The 21,131-nt window shown below is 34.2% G+C and overlaps 1 pseudogene; it reads left to right on the top strand.

The window, feature by feature from the left end:
* Positions 1-11,829: 11,829 nt before the first annotated feature.
* LOC148940588 (uncharacterized) lies at positions 11,830-12,648 on the top strand (annotated as a pseudogene).
* Positions 12,649-21,131: the final 8,483 nt, after the last annotated feature.

Here is a 21,131-nt window from a genome sequence, read left to right as displayed (position 1 = left end):
CTAAGCGTGTTTTTTTTATTTACAATAGATATGTTTTAAATGATATGAAAATATGTGTCGCTAATAATCCAATTTTCAACTTCTTTTAAAAAATGGGGTGATTCATAAATTTGAAAATAAGATATTTCCTTTATAGGTTAGAACGGATGTCATATCATCACTACCTTCTCCCCCATCTGAAGAATTAAGTCATGAACTATGTGACCTCATTGACGAGACGGCTTTAATTGAAGTGTCAATAGAGTTTCGTGATATTCAGGTCGTTGGAACACCACCTATCAATGAATGGTAAGGTAATTTTTTACGGGAGTGTGATGGTAGTGATAATTTAGATGATATACCTTCTGACATTAGTGATGACTCTGAATGTGCAGGTAACATATTAGGAAAATATTTCAGTGTTGGTAATAATTCTTTAGATGTAGACCCTAGCACAGTTGAATAAATCAGAGAGGTTAGTTCAGATCAAGGTGTGCTAGACAGCGATTTAGCTTGGCTGAGTCCTAACACTTCAAAAATTTTAGATAATTTTTGTCGTGAGTTAAATGAGATCCCTCCCCCAACAAATTTATTGGACATAACCCCATTTCAACCAACTTTAATTGAAGAAGAAAATAAATTCGCTTGCGCAGATTTACATAGTCCTAACACGTTATAGATTATGTTAAGCGAGCTGGGGGAATTCACTCCAAATGCCAACCCTATTTTTGATGTTGAACAAAGTAGAGGAGGGGTAGGTAGTGGTGATATACAATTCTCACCATCACCACTACCCGAATTTCATGAGGCAAATTCAATCCTGAATACGATAGACGTTTTCACTGCGACATTCGGTGATCCCTTTAATACACTGATGGCTTGGGTTATTATAAGTGATCCCATAAATATTATCCATACATATGTAGAGAAGATTCGACCGCTTCTTAAGCACCAAATTCAAGCGTGGGGAGGGCGAGACAGCATAAAGGCCTAAATTGTTTAAAAAATATTCTATTTAAATGAAAAACACCGTGAAGGCTACTAAAATTATGCGCAAACTGAAATTTTGTTCCTTCGCCCACAATTGGTAAATTTTGAGAAATTTTTCATGGATTGGGTAGAAAATGTTGTCACTATTTTGGACAATTATAATGAGAAGGGTAGTGGTTCAGTGGTTTTATTTGTTGAAAATTTAAGTGTTAATATATGTAAATTTAAAAAAGATTTTATTTTAAGAGGGGGAGGGGCGTCTGAGGGGTCTATAGTTTTAAAATATAATCCTGATTTAGAAGGATGCAAGGGTGTCCAACGAAACTGTTTCGAAGCAAGCCAAAAGTGTTTCATGTACGTATTTCTTATATCGACTTTCGAACCTCTGAAAGATAAAGCTAAAAAGAGAAATTTGTGCTAGAAGGCCGTACAGGGGAAAGAGGGATCTGATTTTCCCCGAGTTGATTTCACTTGTTTAACAGATAAATTTCCTGTAACACTCAAAGGAATAGATATTTTTGAACAGGAAAACGCGCATTGAAAAGATTGGTGTTACAGTGCTACAATACAAAACGTAATTTGAAACGGGGATGCGTACTAATAAGAAGGGGATAGTATTTCCAGTAAGGGCGCCGTCGATTGAATCTGTGAAACATTGGGTTTGGCTGTTGTACACACCACCTAGTGAACCTGATTCAATTGGCCTTTTCAATCCAATAATTGATATTTTTAGAGTCCTGGGAGGGGTAAGAATCTAGGGGTACGTTATTATTGCCAAATGTGTTTGTCCCAATTTCGTAGCGACACAAATCTAGAGAATGACATGAAACATTGCAAACGACACGTTTATCAATTTGTGGAGACAGTTGCTGATGACCGATCTTAATGTTTTACGATTTAGAAATTTCTAGAATACATTTATACAAAGTGATAAAATAAGCTTGGACTTCGAGGCTAAACTCACAGGTGTGAACGACCCCCAATATCCAAATCGTACCAAAGAACATCAAGCTATTGCAGTTTCCAATGTCAATGCTCAAAGAGACGACAGTAACACTATGCAACTATTAGAAATAGTTGAAACGTTGGACGTAGAGGATTGTATGGTCAAAGCATTGACTAAATTAATCGTCACAGCAAAAAGGGCAATCTCCTGGTTGCGACATACACATTACCCTATAATTCTATCAGCAGATGATCGCTTGGCAATTAAAAATGGGAAAATATATTGGGTATGTAAGGGGGGATTTGAAGAGGGGACTAAGGGGAAAGGGACTAGGGGAAAATAGACTAAGGGGGGAAGGGGAAAGTCCGTGACCATGATTTATGGCAGGAAATATCATCAGGAGGTAGGTATTTTCGTGGCGTTGCACATTAATCGTGCATTGTGAATGTGAGCCAGCAGTTCTTTATACCAGTTTTCATTTACAATTCCAATTACGATTTGAATTTTATTTTACCGGCATTGGCATGTATCCACAGGGAGGGAGTTGCAGATAGCCCATGGGTAGATAACTCATTTACCTATAATATTATACCCAAATCAACTGAGCAGTTGCTGCTTTTAGAATTCAAATGGCAAGCAGTGGATAACGGGCATACGTGTTGGAATAAAATCCGTTTTTTATATTCCTATAGTTTTTCCCCAAAGCGCTCAGCCAACTCCTTCAAGTGCAGAAAAGTGACAATTTTGATAGTTTCCCTCTGCTTAAACAACACTTTCCCGGTAATGAAATATATGACTTTCTAACTTGTAAAGGCATATAAGTATATGATTATTACTACTCTGGCGCAAGGTTAAGTGAGGAGAAACTCCCTCCCATTGAAGCACTCTATAATTTACTTACCGATAGTGAGTGCACAGCCGAAGACTGAGAATTTGCCATGAGAGTTTGGGCTAAGGGGGCTGTAAAAATGGTTGGGATTATTGTAGAATGTACTTTGCAAGCGATGTGTTAACTCTTTTAGATATTGTCTGCAAGAACACAGACCAAATCTATTTGGAGTTCGGCCTAAATTGGGTATCATTTTTCAACACCACACCTGGTGATAAATTTAATTCTAAAAATCAGTAGGGAGAAAATAGGTCTGATAACCGATGTGGATCAACACTTATTTGTAGAAAGATCGATGAGGGGGATATTTTTTTCACGGGGACCGTGTCATGACAACTGATCCAACTGGACAGAACTCTGTTGACGGCGACGGTGTTAAGTCCAACGCTGTTTTTCTAGACATGAACTCACTCTATCCCTTGGCAATGTCTCACTACAGTTTACTGTGTGGCAATTACAAATGGGTTGAAAATACCTGTGCCTTAGATTTCCCCGACATTCACGCTGTCGAGTAAAATGGTCCCAAGGGTGGTGCTCCAATGGATCTCCACGACTCCGTAAAAAATTTTGTTTTTCCGTGTGTAAATAGACCGGTGATCAAGGACTCTTTGAGTCCCTATAATTTGTCTTTGGTCGCGGATATGGGCATGCATTGGACCCCCTCCAAACAGAAACTAATTGCAGATCTGGACCCGAAACAGAATATTGTTGTTCACCATGTACTATTGCGGTGGATGGTGACCAACGGTTTCAGGGTTACAAAGATACACAGAGCCCTGCAATTTGACCAAAAACCCTACTTAAAAACCCTTATTGACCCGTTTGTTAGTAAACATTCACAGGCAAAAAGTATAAGTTGAAAAATAAATCTATAAACTTATTTGAAATTCAGCTTTGGTAAAATGTGCGAAAGCGTACGAAACGGATCTTGTTGTCACGTCGTAACCTCCCCCCGAGACAGTTTTAGAATTGACACCGACCCCCAACTTCAAAACATTCACTGTCATAGACTCGAATATGGTTCTTCTACACAGAAAAAAGACAAATGTCGTTCTGAATAAGAATATCGCGGATGGGAGTTCAGTACTGGAAATTTCTAAGAAACTTATGTTGTCATTCTTTTACAGTGTGTGTAAGGTACAATGGCCAAGGGAGGTGGAAGTTCAAGTGTACTATGGAGATACAGATTCGTTCCTATTAAAAGTTAAAACCGAAAATTTATTGGCAGATTTGGAAAATGGCGCACATATCAGCTCTCGGATGGATTTTACGAATTGGAATGAGAGCATCAATCCCGAGTTGGTGAAACGCCAGGCCTCCAATCAATTGTTAATGTTAAAGTCAGATACGGGGAGCGATTTAATGTCCAATGGGGTGTTCCCCGGTCCGAAAATACTGTGTGGAAACACACACTAAGGATTTAAAACAAGCGCGCAAAGGGGTACCTACACACTTTGTAAAATATAATTTTGACATGAGTGTCTACAGAAACTGTGTGAAGAGTAGTTTAGTGCCAAGAGCAAAAGTAATGGCTATTCGCTCTCTACAATTTAAAAATTATACTGTTAGAGTGTCAAAAAAATGCAATGTCTTGCATATCCGACAAGGTCTATGTACGTGAGGATGTTGTGAAGGTAATCCCCCATGGTCACTACAATATTTCAGATCGAGTTGAATGTATGGAGTTTAGAAAACAACTCGGTCTGGATAAATTATCTTAAATTCAAAAATAGTACTTGGTGGGTGGGTGGATTGGTGGAGGAGAACAGTTTCCCTATAATATACACTCTATTTTGCCATCGTCTTCATCATCAACATCATCATCGTCAATATCGTCGTTATCATTTAACTTTTGCTGCTATTGTATACAGTTTTTTTCCGCCCCAGCGGGCCGGCCCCTGCGCTTTCCGGCCCCTGGGAGTGGGGGGCTCCTGTCCCAGCCTTCCGTCCCGGGGGGTGGGGGGGGGTCCAAACCGGCCTTCTGTCCGGAGAGGGGGGCAGCCCAAGGGGGGAGGGTATTCGCATCTCTTAAATGTTGTAAATAGTGTTTTATATTTTTTCTTAGTCTACAAATATGTTCAACTGTGCTGCTGTTCTTGCTTTTGCTACTGAAGTGTATTCATTATTTAAAATGCATGTTGTTTTTTGTTCTTGTTGTTATTTTCAATAAATGAAAAATCTTAAATTGTTGTTGTTCTATTCTCTTGCTACTATTATTGATTGTTGTACAAAAATTGTTGCTAATAAATGAAAAAATATGCTTTTGTTGTTCTTGTTGCTATTGAATATCGTACTAGATAGATGCTGTTGCTGTAGTCTAGGGGAAATTATTATATTATTTATTGATTATACAAGTGTCTCAACTATTTCTAACAGTCGCATAGTGTTACTGTCGTGTCTATGAGCATGGGCATAGGAAACTGCAATAGCTTGATGTTCTTTAATATGATTTGGATAATGGGGGTCGTTCACATCTGTGAGTTTAGTCTCGCAGTCCAAACTTATTTTATCACTTTGCATAAGTGTATTCTAGATATTTCTAAATCGTAAAATTGATCGGTCACCAGCAACTGTCTCCAAAGATTGATAGCCGTGTCGTTTGCAATGTCATTTCATTCTCTAGATTTATATCGCTACGAAATTGGGACAAACACATTGGGCAATAGTAATGTATCCCTAGATTCTTACGCCCTCCTAGAACTCTACTAATTTCCATTATTGGATTGAAATGGCCAATTGAATCAGGTTCACTAGGTGGTGTGTACAACAGCCAAACCCAATGTTTCATAGATTTAATCGACGGCACCCTTACTGGAAATATTACCCCTTTTTTATTAGTACGCACCCCGTTTCAAATTCCGTTTCGTATTGTAGCACTGTAATACCAATCTTTAAATGCGCGTTTGTCCTTTAAGAAATATCTATTCCTTTGATTTTGAAAGGAAATTTATCTGTTAAACAAGTGAAATCTGCTCGGGGAAAATTAGACCCCTCTTTCCCATAAACATCCTACTTGTCCAAATTTCTCTTTTTAGCTTTATCTTTCAGAGGCCAGAAAACCGATATAATAAATGCGTGCATGAGACACTTTTGACCTGTTTTGAAACAGATTAGTTGGACACCCTTGCGTCCTTCTAAATCAAGATTATATTTTAAAACTATAGACTCTGCCCCCGCCCCTCCCCTTCTTAAAATAAAATTCTTTTTTAAATTCACATATATTTACACTTAAATTTCCAACAATTAAAACTACTGAACTACTACCCTTCTAATTATAATTGTCTAAATGATTGACAACATTTTCTACCCATTCCACGAAAACTTTCTCAAAATTCCCCAATTGTGGGTGAAGGACCAACATTTCAGTTTCAACATACCAATAGTATACTTCGACGTGATTTTCATTTTAATAGAATATTTTTTAAACAATTTAGGCCTTTATGCTGTCTCGCCCTCCCCACGCTTGAATTTGGTGCTTAAGAAGCTTTTGAATCTTCTCTACATATGTATGGATAATATTTATGGGATCACTTATAATAACCCAAGCCATCAGTGTATTAAAGGGATCACCGAATGTCGCAGTGAAAATGTCTATCGTATTCAGGATTGAATTTGTTATCTAAAATTCGGGTAGTGGTGATGGTGAGAATTGTATATCACCACTACCTACCCCTCCCCCACTTTGTTCAACATCAACAATAGGGTTGATATGTGGAGTGAAATCCCCCAGTTCGCATAACATAGCCTCTAACTTGTTAGGACTATGTGAATCAGTGTAAGTGAATTTATTTTCTTCTTTAATTAATTTCGGTTGAAATGGGGTTATGTCTATTAAATCTGTTGGGGGAGAGATCTCATTTAACTCACGAATAAAACTATCTAAAATTTGTGAAGTGTTAGGACTCGGCCAAGCTAAATCGCTTTCTAGCATACCTTGATCTGAACTAACTTCTATACTTTGTATAACTGTACTAGGGTCTACATCTAAAGAATTATTACCAACACTGAAATATTTTCCTAATATGTTACCTGCCCATTCAGAGTCATCACTAATGTCAGAAGGTATATCATCTAAATTATCACTATCATCACACTCCCGTAAAAAATTACCTTACCATTCATCGAATGGTGGAGTTCCAACGACCTGAATATCACGAAACTCTATTGACCCTTCAATTAAAGCCGTCTCGTCAATGAGGTCACATAGTTCATGACTTAATTCTTCAGATGGGGGAGAAGGTAGTGATGATATGACATCCGTTCTAACCTATAAAGAAAATAGGTTATTTTCAAAGTTTATAAATCCCCCTATTTTTTAAAAAGCCGAAAATTGGATTATTAACGACGTATATTTTCATATCATTTAAAATATATGTATTATAATGAAAAAAAACACGCTTAGTAGCAGAAGCAATATCTGTGTGCACATAGTGTCATTTGGTTAGTTCACTGTTCCCCCTAACCACTCTATACATATCCTGAAAGTTTCAATTTAATACCCTCTCTATGTATTACTGATATATCATATTTGCAATCCAAATGAACATAGTAGGTTATGTTTTCTTCCAATATTCCCTGAAAATTTCATCTTAATACTTTTTATCAGTTTTGAAAAAACCTAGGATCTTAAATGGTATTAAAGGGTTATGCTAACCCTTTCAGATCATCTCCTGAATATAGCTTATTTTCAAAGTGCATAAATCACCCTATTTAAAAAAAAAAGTCAAAAATTGGATTATTAGCAACCTATATTTTCAAATCATTTAAAAAACACGCTTATTGTAGTAGTAGTAGTAGCAGCAGAAGCAATATCGCAATCTGTGTGCGTATAGTGTCATTTGGTTAGTTCACTGCCCGCTTCTCTAACCACTCTATACATATCCTGAGAGTTTCAATTTAATACCCCCCCCCCTATGTACTACTGTTATATTATATTTACAACCTACATGTACATACTAGGTTCTGATTTTTTCCAACATTCCCTGAAAATTTCACCTTAATACTCTTTATCTGTTTTGGAAAAACCTGGGATCTTACTTGCCCCCCCCCCCACCACATCACCTCTCCCACCGTAATAAAATACATTCTTAAAACTACGGCAAATTGTATAACTTACGAGCTATGTTCAAAGGGGTGTAGATGTTATATCACATACATACACAGACAGTTGCTGTTTAATAATAATCAAGTAGAAAGAAAAATGACAAATATAGCAGCACATAATGTGTTATTCAGATGTATATAAATATTCATTTAGTATGCGAAAAATCAGTTAATTACTTGTTGTTGAAGTGACTGGTTATAAACCGCAAATACTTTTAGAAATGGTTTGATTGAGAATTGTAGCTCTTCTTGATGTAATAATTGAAGGGTAGCGTTATCCCATGTCAAACGTGGTGTGACCAGCATATTTCTATTTGATGTTATTCAGTTGTCAATAATGCCAAAAAAGGAGAATTTGCCGATAGTGACTGCTAGTCTATTTACAAGAAATATCAGAAAATTAAAACTCACATTATTTGCTTCTTGCGAGACCATCATGTTCATTGCCAGTTCGCTTTCTTGTTTACAGGGTCTTTCATTGTCGGTGAGTGCATTCTCGTCTTTTATATAGGACATAAAGGGTGTAGCGTATTTAATTACAGAAGGACGTGAGTGATTTCCATCCTCAATCCAGGGCTTCTTTTCGGGGGGAGGGGCGCATTATTCAAAACTATCCTTAAAAAGAAATTAAATTATAGTTTTTTTTATGTAAGAGCCATAGTGAAAAAAGCTCACCCCTCCCCGTCTTCTATATTAATGCGAAAAAAATTTCTACTCTAATGAAAACGAAATGTAAATAGCACATCTGAAGTTCAAAAGGGCGAACTGGTTTTAAAAGTCAATCTCTCTCTCTCTAACGAAGATAACTTTTCTTAGCTTATGGGTGTAAAAAAAAATATTTTTACATCTTGTACGTTTCAAGAAAAAGACACAGTCATTAAGATTCGGTGAGGTTTTTAAAAATTTAATGATTATATGTAAAACAATTATTTTCGTGTTGTTGGATAAAAACGAGTTTATCAAAGTTGAAATAAGCCCTTATATACTATCGGATAATAGATCTAAAACCGAAATAAGTTGAAATAAAGATTTTTTGCAGTCATTAACTATTATGAGATAGTCAAAAAGCATTAAAGAAATTCTGTTTCTAAAAATAGAATTAAGTGGTGACAAGACCCCTCGTTATAAAACCTTTTAAATGCTATAAACTCTAGAAATAAAGGCTTAATAGCACGTTCCCACTATATAGACCTATAATTAGACACAAAAAGCTGGTTAACACATACACACAGCTTATATACCTAAAATTTACATCAACCGACATTTTCACTGCTAGGCTAGACCCCAAATAAACTAATGTGTTCAGAGAAAAAATCCTAGCAGGGTTACATTTAATATATGCTTTACGAAACCCCCCCCCCTCCCCAATGTGCAAATATGTACCCCAAATTTGTTTGTAAAGTATTTTTCATACATTCTTTATTTTATTAAGTAAACTTGTCTTTTTTCATGTGTCTCCAATATAATGCAATAGTACCCAAATATTTCAATTAATTATTTATAAAATAAAACTTACGATATAAATTCATAACATCATAACAAAAACAGATATTGCTTAGTTCGATTTCGACAAGGATTTTACGTAAATTCAAGCTAAATTCATGGAGATCAAGTGATGTCACTCCCGTTAGTATTTTTAGCTCCCTGATTGGCCTAGAAAAAGAACGTGTGGTTGTGACGTCACTTAACCCTGAAATAGCACCCCTTTTCCTACTGTACACTCATTGTACCATGAGTGTACGGTTAAGTCTTGGGCATTCACGCGTTATTTGGATGTCTTAATATGGTAAATGAAGCCTGTATTTTGTTGCATTAAACGGAAAAAAATGGACAGTCTCAATTAAATGTAAGGAGCTGTGCTAGCTTTAAATGGATGTTAATTATCCTGACCCAAAAATTGCAGGTAGATTAGATAAGAGGTAGATAAGAGTCCCCTCTACTTCTATTTACTTCCATATTAGGGAGGATAAGGGTTAAATTTCTCCACGATTGAAGAAGACTCGTCTTTTCGGGTTAAGTCAAGTAATTTTGGCTTGAGATTCAATTTGTAACCCCGCAACCTCTTTTCCTTATTATTTGAAAAAAACTAGGTTTTCTAAAGAGTTAAAGAGGCTGAGTTACAAGGTCGAACCTTAAAACGTACAGGTATTAGGAGGCACAGTTGGGGGGCTGCCGGCCCCCAAACCCCCCGCTTTCGCAGCCTTTAAATATAAAAAAAAAATTCTTTAAACTGAAAGTAAGGAGCGACATTAAAACTTAAAACGAACAGAAATTATTCCGTATATGAAAGAGGCTGTGCCCTCCTCAACGCCTCGCTCTTTACGCTAAAGCTTTTATTGTTTAAAAAAAGAGTTGTGAGAAAGTCAAACTTTAGCGTAAAGAGCGAGGCGTTGAGGAGGGCACAGCCTCTTTCATATACGGAATAATTTCTGTTCTTTTTAAGTTTTAATGTCGCTCCTTACTTTCAGTTTAAAGAAATTTTTTTTTTATATTTAAAGGCTGCGAAAGCGGGGTTTGGGGGCGGCAGCCCCAACTGTGCCTCCTAATCCCTGTACGTTTTAAGGTTCGACCTTGTAACTCAGCCTCTTTAACTCTTTAGAAAACGTAGTTTTTTTCAAATAATTTCTGCACGTTTTTGTACAGTTTATTACTTATTATTGCTTGACTAACTGTTAGCTGATCGTGTCAGGAGTTAAAGTTGGGGGGCTGCCGCCCCCAAACCCCCCGCTCTTGAACATTCTTATGTTAAGGCTTTTAATTCCTGAATACTCAAATCACGTCGTACAGGGTGCCTCCTAATCCCTGTACGTTTTAAGGTTCGAACTTGTGACTCAGCCTCTTTAACAGCCCCCCAACTGTGCCTCCTAATCCCTGTACGTTTTAAGGGTCGACCTTGTAACTCAGCCTCTTTAACTCTTTAGAAAACGTAATTTTTTTCAAATAATTTAAAAAAGAAACTGAGTTTCTTTTCAAAGTATATAAAAAAGTTGCTCTGATGGTGAATCGAACCCGAGTTTTCCGTTTGAAAGTCTGAAGTCTCAGCCGCTGGACTATACAAACACAATTGTAATTGTTGTTTAGCAAGTATAAGGTATTTTCGACGCAAGCAAATTCCCAAAAATCTTGATATGTGGTTTTTGGAAAACAGGGAAGGAGTGATCAGATTGAGCTGAAATTTCGACGATAAGCTCCCAGGCCCCAGGAAAGCTTATCCTCTAAATTTCAGCCCGATCAGACAACGTTAAAGGGGGGTTGTGGAGGGAAAAATTAACATGGGCTAATATAGGAAAACGAGGTTTTTCGTAAATGTAAATTCGGGGGATAATTTTTTCGGTCTGAAAATATCAAAAGGCCCTAACAGGTCGAATTCTGCTTCGAATGTGTCCTCATTCAACCGGATCCGGTGCCACCTGGGGCCTGTTGGCGTGGCTAACAAAAAAAAAAAGAAATGATGATGTATTTTAAGTGGCTATATTTGGTTTTTTTAAAACAGGGACGTAGTGATCGGATTCAGCTGAAAATTCGAGGATAAGCTCCCGGGCCCTATGAAAGCTTAACCTCTAAATTTCAGCCCAATCGGACAACGTTAAAGGGGGGCTGTGGTGGGAGGGTCCAAACTTCCGGCCCAGTTTACCCCATGAAGATAAAGTCGGAGGAGGATGAAATTTTGCAAGTTTCTTAGTTTGAGCTTGGGCTACAAAATGCAATTACCGCCGTCTCTCTGCGACCTCTAGGACCTGAAATCGCTTAACATTGTGGTGGGTCGCCTCTTTATAGAGGCACAAGTGTGCCTCCTTGACCGTGAAGTATTTTATTCTGGAGCATGTCTCTTTGACTTGATATCTTTGTCTTTTTTATTATCATTTTTAAAATGCAATCTGAATGAGTGAAAATAGCAGTACGTTTTAGGACAAAAATCAGAATGAAGTCTTCTGTTTTAACAGCCCCCCCTCCTACATACTACCAAAGCATGGGGTCATCTGAGCTGAAAACTCTTGGGACCGAGGAAGACCTGATTAAAGCATGAAGCTTAGTTGGGCCAGACACCATTATCCATGCTGCTCTGCGTCCGAGTGAAAGTGCCATTAATACTGTCACTTATGCTCAGTTGAAGACATTCGCAATTATTCCTTGCTTTTGGCCACAGCTCATTTATATAGGTCCGTGTCTCAGCGTCACCGCTTCAAATATTAAAGAGTGTTTAAAAAACACCCTGTACATCATCACAAATGACCGAATTATTATTTCTGTTGATGACTACTCCCCACCCTGTGCCTGCTGTTCACAAACAACAGGCCTTGATTCTGGAGAACAGTATTATGAGAACATTGTGGAAGTAGGTGTGGATAACAGAGGTCAAGGTTGTACGATATTTAGAGTATCTAAAGTCAGGATACAGTTTGTGTCAACGATAGCGCTTCTGATAGTTGATAATCCAGTAGAAGTAGTGGATTTGAATAAGGAAGTTGGAAGTAGACATGTAGTTATTCAGCAACCGATTGAATCGCAGCTAGAATTTCAGAAAACAATCTTTTTCGCGGCGTATAATTCTCCAAACAACTTCTCCATTGTTAATTTGAGTGATGATCCGCAGAGGTGGCAAGAGTTTCAAAATGAAATAAGAGGGCGCCTTAATATTCCTCACCATCTATCTTTAATTTTTAAACTAGCTGACATTAATGCCAAAGTGACCTCTACGTCGGACTTGAGCTCGAACGATACAATACTGGTTTTCTTTTAAATACTAAATTCCTAACAAGATATATTCGATTGTCTTTTAAAGTGAAATTTGTTTCTCTTTAGTTCTTGAATATTCTAAATACAGCATAATGAATGAACGTCTTATTTATTTTCTTTTTTTACTGGCATATTCTTTTGTAGGAAAAGTAAACTTTCACTTGAGCTCGAACGATAGAACACTGGTTTTCTTTTAAATACTGAATTCCTAACAAGAGGTATTCGATTGTCTTTTAAAGTTAAATTTGTTTGTCTTTGGTTCTTGAATATTCTAAATACAGTATTATGAATGAACGTCTTATTTATTTTCTTTTTTTTACTGGCATATTCTTTTGTAGGAAAAGTAAACTTTCACTTTGAGCTCGAACGATAGACCACTGGTTTTCTTTTAAATACTAAATTCCTAACAAGAAGTATTCTATTGTCTTTTAAAGTGAAGTTTGTTTGTCTTTGGTTCTTGAATATTCTAAATACAGTATAATGAATAAACGTCTTATTTCTTTATTTTTTTTACCAGCACATTCTTTTTTAGGAAAAATAAACTTCGATTTGAGCTCGAACGATAGATACTGGTTTTCTTTTAAACATCTTGATTGGGTTTGGTCCTTCCGCTGGAGAAAACTGGGTGCGATTATTCTTTCGAAGAACCTGTTATCATCCAACATATTCATCCCTGTTTACCAGTCCCACTTTATGCGAGAGATCCTACTGACACCAACCCAGAGGATCTAAAAATATAGCTCCACTGTCAAGTTATAGCACTTAAGACCTATCGCAATCCAAGAAGGCGTCGTTTCAAAATTTCTAGCTACCAATTTTTATCGAACAGGTTGAAATACAAAAGGTAAAAATAAATCTTCTAAAAAAGAATCTCGCTCTTTGCTACAAAAGTTGTTTTTAATTCAAAGGGTTATTTTGTAGCTAATAATCATCATTATCTTACTAATAACCCATCACAAAAAAAACTGGGCAGGGAAAAATTAAGCAAGAAAAACGGGTTTTAATTTTTATAAAGCAGTGAATTACAATAAAATAAACACTTAATTATACAAAAATACTCCGAATATTTCGGCCCCACGTCCGGGATACTTTGTCAACGAAAAAAAAAAGAAAAAGAAAAAAATGAAAAAAAAATGTTCTTTTTAAAAACCTTAACTTACATCAAAATCAAAACATACTAAACACATAAAGAAAAAAAAACAACAAAAGAAAAATATAAATAAGTAGGAAACAAAACTCACATATTAAATAAACACTTCCATTCAATGGCGCATAAACAAAATCGAATGTCTATATTGATTCAAACACGCCTCCTCACAGTATATAAATGGAAGTCTATCAAAAAATGAAGAATATATTTATGCTTAAACCAAAACAATAAAGGTCAGCTAACCCCCGGCCCATAACCCCTAATTAAATCTCACAAGTTCACCAACCAATGTTTGAATTATAAATTGAACGGATTCGTTTGCTTGCAAGCTAAGCAGCAGTTCGTTTACTTTTCCCAGCATTTAACCCATTTTGACCTTTGTTCGCAAGGTCATCTTTAGTTTCAGAACTATTATTAAAATCAGTACTGGTTGAAAATCTTACCTCCTTTTTAATTAAACTATAATAAATTGAATTGATCCTAAATTCCCATTCATCTCTATTGATACTAATACCCCCATATATTATCTTTTGTATTTCCATAATTTCCCTGAAGCTTTGTAAAAGTCCTAAAAAGTCCTTGCTTAAATTAATCACCCCAGGGCCTGGGAAATGATTAGGCTTATACATTGATAGTTTTTTTTTCTTGTTCCCTTTTTAACTGCAAAAATGTTTGGTTTAGTCTTTCCCAAGATAATCTTAGAACATGTTCAAAAGAATTTTTGAAGATTGATATAATTTGTTGGAAATCATTTGTATTAAGAAAATCACAAAGGCTTTGTTTTAAAAAATCTATTTCTTTTACAACTTTTGATCTCTGGAAGCGTTTATCTTTGAGGACATGGTTTAAGTTTATTAAATTTACCTTTCTCGTGTACTTCTCCTCATTACATGTATTTAAATGATACTTAAGACAGAACTATTTTGGAATTATTTTATTTACTTTGCTCTTTTCTAAAAACTTTTGTTGTGTAATTATATTGGCATGTTTTTATTTGCTAAGTTCCAAAATAATAGAATTGAATTGGTTTTTGGACATCCGTAGGCTAGGCGTAAATAATTTCTTAGACCACACTGTTTTTACATTTGCAAAAAATTTAAAAAGAAAAACGGGTTTAATTTTAATAAAGCAGTAAACACAATAAAATAAACACTTAATTAAACAAAAATACTCCGAATATTTCGGCCCCACGTCCGGGAGCCTTTCTCAACGGAAAAAAAAAGAAAAGAAAAAAATGAAACAAAAAATGTTCTTTTTAAAAACCTTAACTTACATTAAAATTAAAACATACGAAACACATAAAGAAAAAAAACAAAAGAAAAAATATAAATAAATAGGAAACAGAACTCACATATTAAATAAAAACTTCCATTCACTGGCGTATAAACAAAATCGAATGTCTATATTGATTCAAACACGCCCCCTCACAGTATATAAATGGAAATCTATCAAAAAATTAAGAATATATTTATACTTAAACCAAAACAATAAAGGTCAGCTAACCCCCGGCCCATAACCCCTAATTAAATCGTACAAGTTCTTCAACCAATGTTTGAATTATAAATTGAACGGATTCGTTTGCTTGCAAGCTTAGCTGCAGTTCCTTTAGTTTTCCCAGCATTTAACCCATTCTGACCTTTGTTCGCAAGGTCATCTTTCGTTTCAAAACTATTATTAAAATCAGTACTAGTTGAAAATCTTATCTGCTTTTTAATTAAACTATTATAAATTGAATTGATCCTAAATTCCCCTTCATCTCTGTTGACACTAATACCCCCATCCATTATCTTCTTTATTTCTATAATTTCCCTGAAGCTTTGTAAAAGTCCTACAGACATATCTACTATTTCTGTTTGATCAAATAAAATACTGTGATGAGGAAAATTATAAACATGTTCTGCAACAGCTGACTCAAACGTTTCCGGTGTTTTATTTTGTTTTAGAGAGCAATCTATGGCATTCTTGTGTTGCTGTAGCCTATTTCCTAAAATCTCTTGTGTTCTTCCCACATAAAATTTACCACAAGAGCATGGAAATTTGTATACTCTCTTTTGCAAATTTCTCGGTACCTTGTCTTTCCCTTTATTTAACAAAGAGCTTATAGATTGTCCTGATTTAAATGCTGTATTTATATTATATTTTTTAATTCTCTTCTTAATTTTTGTGACAATAGTTTTTGGGACAATGTAACCAAGGTGTCTTCATGCTGGGGCTCATTTTTGAACAGATTGTGCATGTTTTATTCATATGTTTCATTAAATAAAAAAAAAAGTTTTTTATTGTTTTAAAAAATAAAGTTGTGAGACAGAGTCAAACTTTAGCGTAAAGAGCGAGGCGTTGAGGAGGGGACAGGCCTTTCATATACGGAATAATTTCTGTTTGTTTTAAGTTTTAATTTTGCTCCTTACTTTCAGTTTAAAAAACTTGTTTTTTTTATTTAATTTTTGAGCATTTTTTAATAAATACAGATTTTGATCTTGGCTCACCGAACTTAAATAATTAAAACAAAATTTTCTTATTAATTTACTTTTATTTATTTAAATGGCTTTCTTGATACTTGTTTAATTATTTTTACGAACGTTTTTATTAGTAATAAATATACGTAACTTACGAATTAACTTACGTAACGAACTTCTATATTCATATATTTTTTGTGACATTAGCCTTCTTAATTTTGTGACAAATTTTGTGACAATAGCCTACGGGTGGCAAAAGACCAATTCAATTTTATTATTTTTGAATTTAGCAAAAAAACATGCCAATATAATTACACAACAAAAGTTTTTAGAAAAGTGCAAAGTAAATAAAATAATTCCAAAATCGTTCTGTCTTAAGTATCATTTAAATACATATAATGAGGAGAAGCACACTAGAAAGGTAAATTTACTAAACTTAAACCATGTGCTGAAAGATAAACGGTTCCAGAGATCACAAGTTGTAAAAGAAATAGATTTTTTTAAAACATAGCCTAGGTGATTTTCTAAATAAACATGATTTCCAACAAATTAAGTCGATTTTCAAAAATTCGTTTGAGCATGTTTTAAGAATATCTAGGGAAAGACTAAACCAAAATTGTTTGCAGTTATAAAGAAAAAAATAAAAACAAAAACCATCAATGCATAAGCGGAATCATTTCCCAGGTCGTGGGGTTATAAATTTAAGCAAAAACGAGTTAACCAAAGAACAAAAGGAAATCCTTGAAAGAGGTATAAAATTCGGACTAAATCCTAAAAATGTACCGATAGAGGAAATTGTTTCAAAGATTGAAACAGGGATTCATAAGTTTCCAAAAGATATAAATAATGTAGATGAGTTAAGACTAGAGGTTGTGAATATTTTAACAAATTTTGGTAGGTATCCAGAAAACGTTGAGAACAAAGATATAAAAGTTTTAAAAGATTTAAAAATTGATGATTCTCTAATAATAACGAAAGCGGATTAGAGCAATACAGTAGTAATCTTAGAAAAAGATGATTATGATAGTAAAATAGAAACAATTCTAAATGATACTTCAACATATAAAAAACTTAACTCAGACCCAACTGTATTGTATGTTAAAAGATTAAGAAAAGATTTAGAAGACCTTAAAACAAATGGAAGTATCACACCCCAGATGTATTACAAGTTCTTTCCGAGGGGATCAGTTAGCCCAACAATATATGGTTTGCCAAAAATACATAAAACAGGCATCCCTTTAAGACCTATAGTTTGAACAATCAATTCACCAACGGTAAAAATCGAGAAATGGGTAGCAATGACACTTAAACCTTTATTATATCTCCAAGATTCGTATATAAAAAACTCAGAATTCTTAAAAGACAAACTATAAGTGTAGAAATATCAGAAGAATCTAGATTGTTTAGTTTTGATATAAAATCAATGTATATGTATATTCCTTTTGATAAATCGTTTTTTATCCAAAAACTTGAGGAACAGAAAAATGAGATAGAAGAATTATCTTCGGGAATCGAACTGGAAACTATATTAAATTTAGTCAGAATAACTAGCAGGTATACTAATTACTTCACGTTTAGAGATAATTTTTACCATCAAATTAGGGTATAGGCAATGAGAGGGCCTTTAAGTCCGTTGTTAGCAAATATTTATGTAGAGTATGTAGAAAATTTAGCTATAGAAACATATTTTTTAAAACCTAAATTTCGGGGCAGATATAAGTAGGGATCTAGGTATTAATCCGAGGCTAACATAATTTATGCATGTTTCAGTTCTGTTTTTTGATGGTTATTTGATGTTTTTTTCATGGTTTGATGTTAATTGATGGTTATTTGATGTTTTTTTCATGGTTTGATGTTGTTTGATGGCTATTTGATGATTTTTCATGGTTATATGATGGTTTCTGTTCTGTTTGTTGATGGTTCTTTGATGATTATGAGTGTTGGTCAATTTGTTTGTTGTTTTCTTGGATGTAGACATAAGTCCAACAGCAATTCCTTGATGTTTCTTGGATGTACACATTTTCATGGTTATATGATGGTTTCTGTTCTGGTTATTGGATGGTTGTTTGATGATTATGAGTGTTGGTCAATTTATTTGTTGTTTTCATTGATGTAGACATAAGTCCAACAACAATTGCTGGATGTTTCTTGGATGTAGACATTAGTTCAACAACAATTTCTGGATAATCGATAATCTAACGGGACAGGGTCAATGACACCTTTTCCAAGGTCAATCACGGGATGTTTTTAAGCCTATTGACTCCGGTACGAAGTTTGCACATGCAAACTGACAATACTAACGGTACAATGGTATTGATTCATGAAGGGGACAGGATCACATGTCTTTTTCAAGGTCAATCAGGGGATTTTTCTAAGTGAATTGATCCACTAAGGGGACAGGATTTCTGGGAAATTGATTTGCATAATCGACGAGGAATTCTATCATGAGGGGATTTCATTTTAAATATGGCTTCTCTGGTCTTTAGATCTGAGAGTTAAATTAATATTCTATTTTTAAATATGGCTTCTCTTGTCTTTAGGTCTGAGAGATAAATTGATATTCTATCGAAGGCGTAATAGTGTAACTAGGAACACCTTAGATTTTTTCATAAATTCATACTAGATCAAGACAGATTGAATATATTTTACACAGAAAATAGTTTCCCGGGAATTTCAAACTTGACAGCGCAGGGATGCCGAAACAAAGGAACACGCAGGTATCACTTTCAAGGGATTATTTGGGCGAAACAGTCTGAGACATTTTAGAAGATGATTTGGGAGTGAAACTCTGTGGTCGTTATAATACACAAGTTCCATTTGAACAGTGTTGTAAGGTCCCCAACCCTCAAAAAGCTTTATTATATCTTTTCAGAACAAGTTCTTTTCTTAATATCCCTCCTAACCCTATTTTACATGTTAAAGTACTCATACTTTTCATCCATAACGTTACTTTAAGGCCTTTTGCATACCACAACACCAAGCAAGACTATTCAAAAGGCTTTATTATATTATTTCATAGCAAGTTGTTTTCTTAATATCCAATTTAAACCCATTTCACAAGTTAAAATACTCATCATTTTCACTTACAACTTTACTTTATGGCTTTTTTGAATACCCCAACACCAAGCAATACTTTTCAGAGGCTTTATTATATTTTTCAAAACAAGTTCCTTTCAAAATATCCCTCTGAAAACAAGTTTAAAAGTTGAATTACTCTTCTTCTTCACCCAGAACTTTACTATGAGACTTTTTGCATACCCCAACACCAAGCAATAGTTTTTAAACCGCTTTATTATATTATTTCAGAACAAGTTCTTTTCTCAATTTCCCACCTAAACCAATTTTACAAGTTTAAGTACCCATCTTTTTCACCCACAACTTTACTTTATGGCTTTTTGAATACCCCAGCACCAAGAAGTACATTTTAGTTTTAGTTAAGTGTTTTTGGACTTGTAGTTTAGCTTTAGCTAAGAGTTTTAGTTTAGAATTTTAGCCTAGAGTCTTAGCTTAGAGTTTTTCGTTGCACTTTTAGTTTATTTTAGCATTAGTTAAGAGTTTTAGTTTAGAGTTGTAGTTTACTTTTAGTAAAGAGTTTTAGTTTAGAGTTGTAGTTAAGTTTTAGTTAAGAGTTTTAGTTTATAGTTTAGAGTTTTAGCTTAGAGTCTTGGCTTAGAGTTTTAATTAGAGCTATAGTTTAGTTTAATTTTAGTTAAGAGTATTAGTTTAGACTTCACAGTTATAGTTAAGAGCTAAGAGTTTTAGTTATAGCTATAGTTTAGTTTAATTTTTGTTAAGAGTTTTAGTTTACAGTTATTGTTTAATTTTAGTTAAGAGTTTTAGTTTAGAGTTTTAGTTTAGTTTAGTTTTAGTTAAGAGTTTTAGTTTAGAGTTGTTGTTTAGTTTTAGATATGAGTTTTAATTTAGAGTTTTAGTTTGATATTAGCTTACAGTATTAGTTAGAGTTATATTTTATTTTAGTTGTATTTCTAAGTCTAGAGTTTCAAGTTAGACTCTCATTACTTAGAGTTTTAGTCAGAGTTATAATTTATTTTAGTTTTAGTTAAGTGTTTTTGGACTTATTGTATAGTTTTACATAAACGTTTTAGTTTAGAGTTTTAGCCCGGAGCCATAACTTAGAGTTTTTCATTGCACTTTTATTTTAGTTTAGTTTTAGGTAAGAGTTTTAGCTTAGAGTTTTAGTTTGGTGTAAGCCTACAGTTTTATTTAGGGCTATAGTAGTTAAGAGGTTTAATTTAGAGTTTAGAGTTTTAGTTTAAAGTCTTAGCTTAGACTTTTAGTTAGAGTTATAGTTTAGTTTAGTTTTAGTTAATGGTTTTTGTTTAGAGTTTAGAGTTTTAGTTTAGACTTTAGAGTTTTAGTTAGAGTTTTATGTTTTAGTTTAGAGTCTTAGCTTAGAGTTTTCGTTATATTTATAGTTTAGTTTAGTTTTAGTTTAGAATTTAGAGTTTTATTTTAGAGTCTTAGCTTAGAGTTTTAGTTAGAGTAATAGTTTAGTTTAGTTATAGCTAGGAGCTTTTGTTTAGATATCTAGTTTAGTTTTACTTGAGAGTTTTAGTTTAGAGTCTAGAGTTTTAGTTTACAGTTTTACTTTAGAGTTTTAGTTAGAATTATAGTTTTAGTTTAGTTTTAGTTAAGAGTTTTAGTTTAGATATTGGAATTTTAGTTTTGAGTCTTAGCTTAGAGTTTTAGTTAGAGTTATAGTTTAGTTTAGTTTTAATTCAGAGTTTTAGTTTAGAGTTTTAGCTTAGAGTTTTAGTTAGAGTTATAGTTTAGTTTAGTATTAGTTAAGAATTTTAGTTTAGATGCATTGTTTAGTTTTAGATAAGAGTTTTAGTTTAGAGTTTAGAGTTTTAGTTACGA

The sequence above is a fragment of the Artemia sp. Qi Xiang Cuo genome, chromosome 19, assembly GCF_049724085.1.
Source record: "Artemia sp. Qi Xiang Cuo chromosome 19, ASM4972408v1, whole genome shotgun sequence".
Classification (NCBI taxonomy): domain Eukaryota; kingdom Metazoa; phylum Arthropoda; class Branchiopoda; order Anostraca; family Artemiidae; genus Artemia; species Artemia sp. Qi Xiang Cuo.
This window is presented reverse-complemented; position numbering and strand designations above follow the sequence as displayed.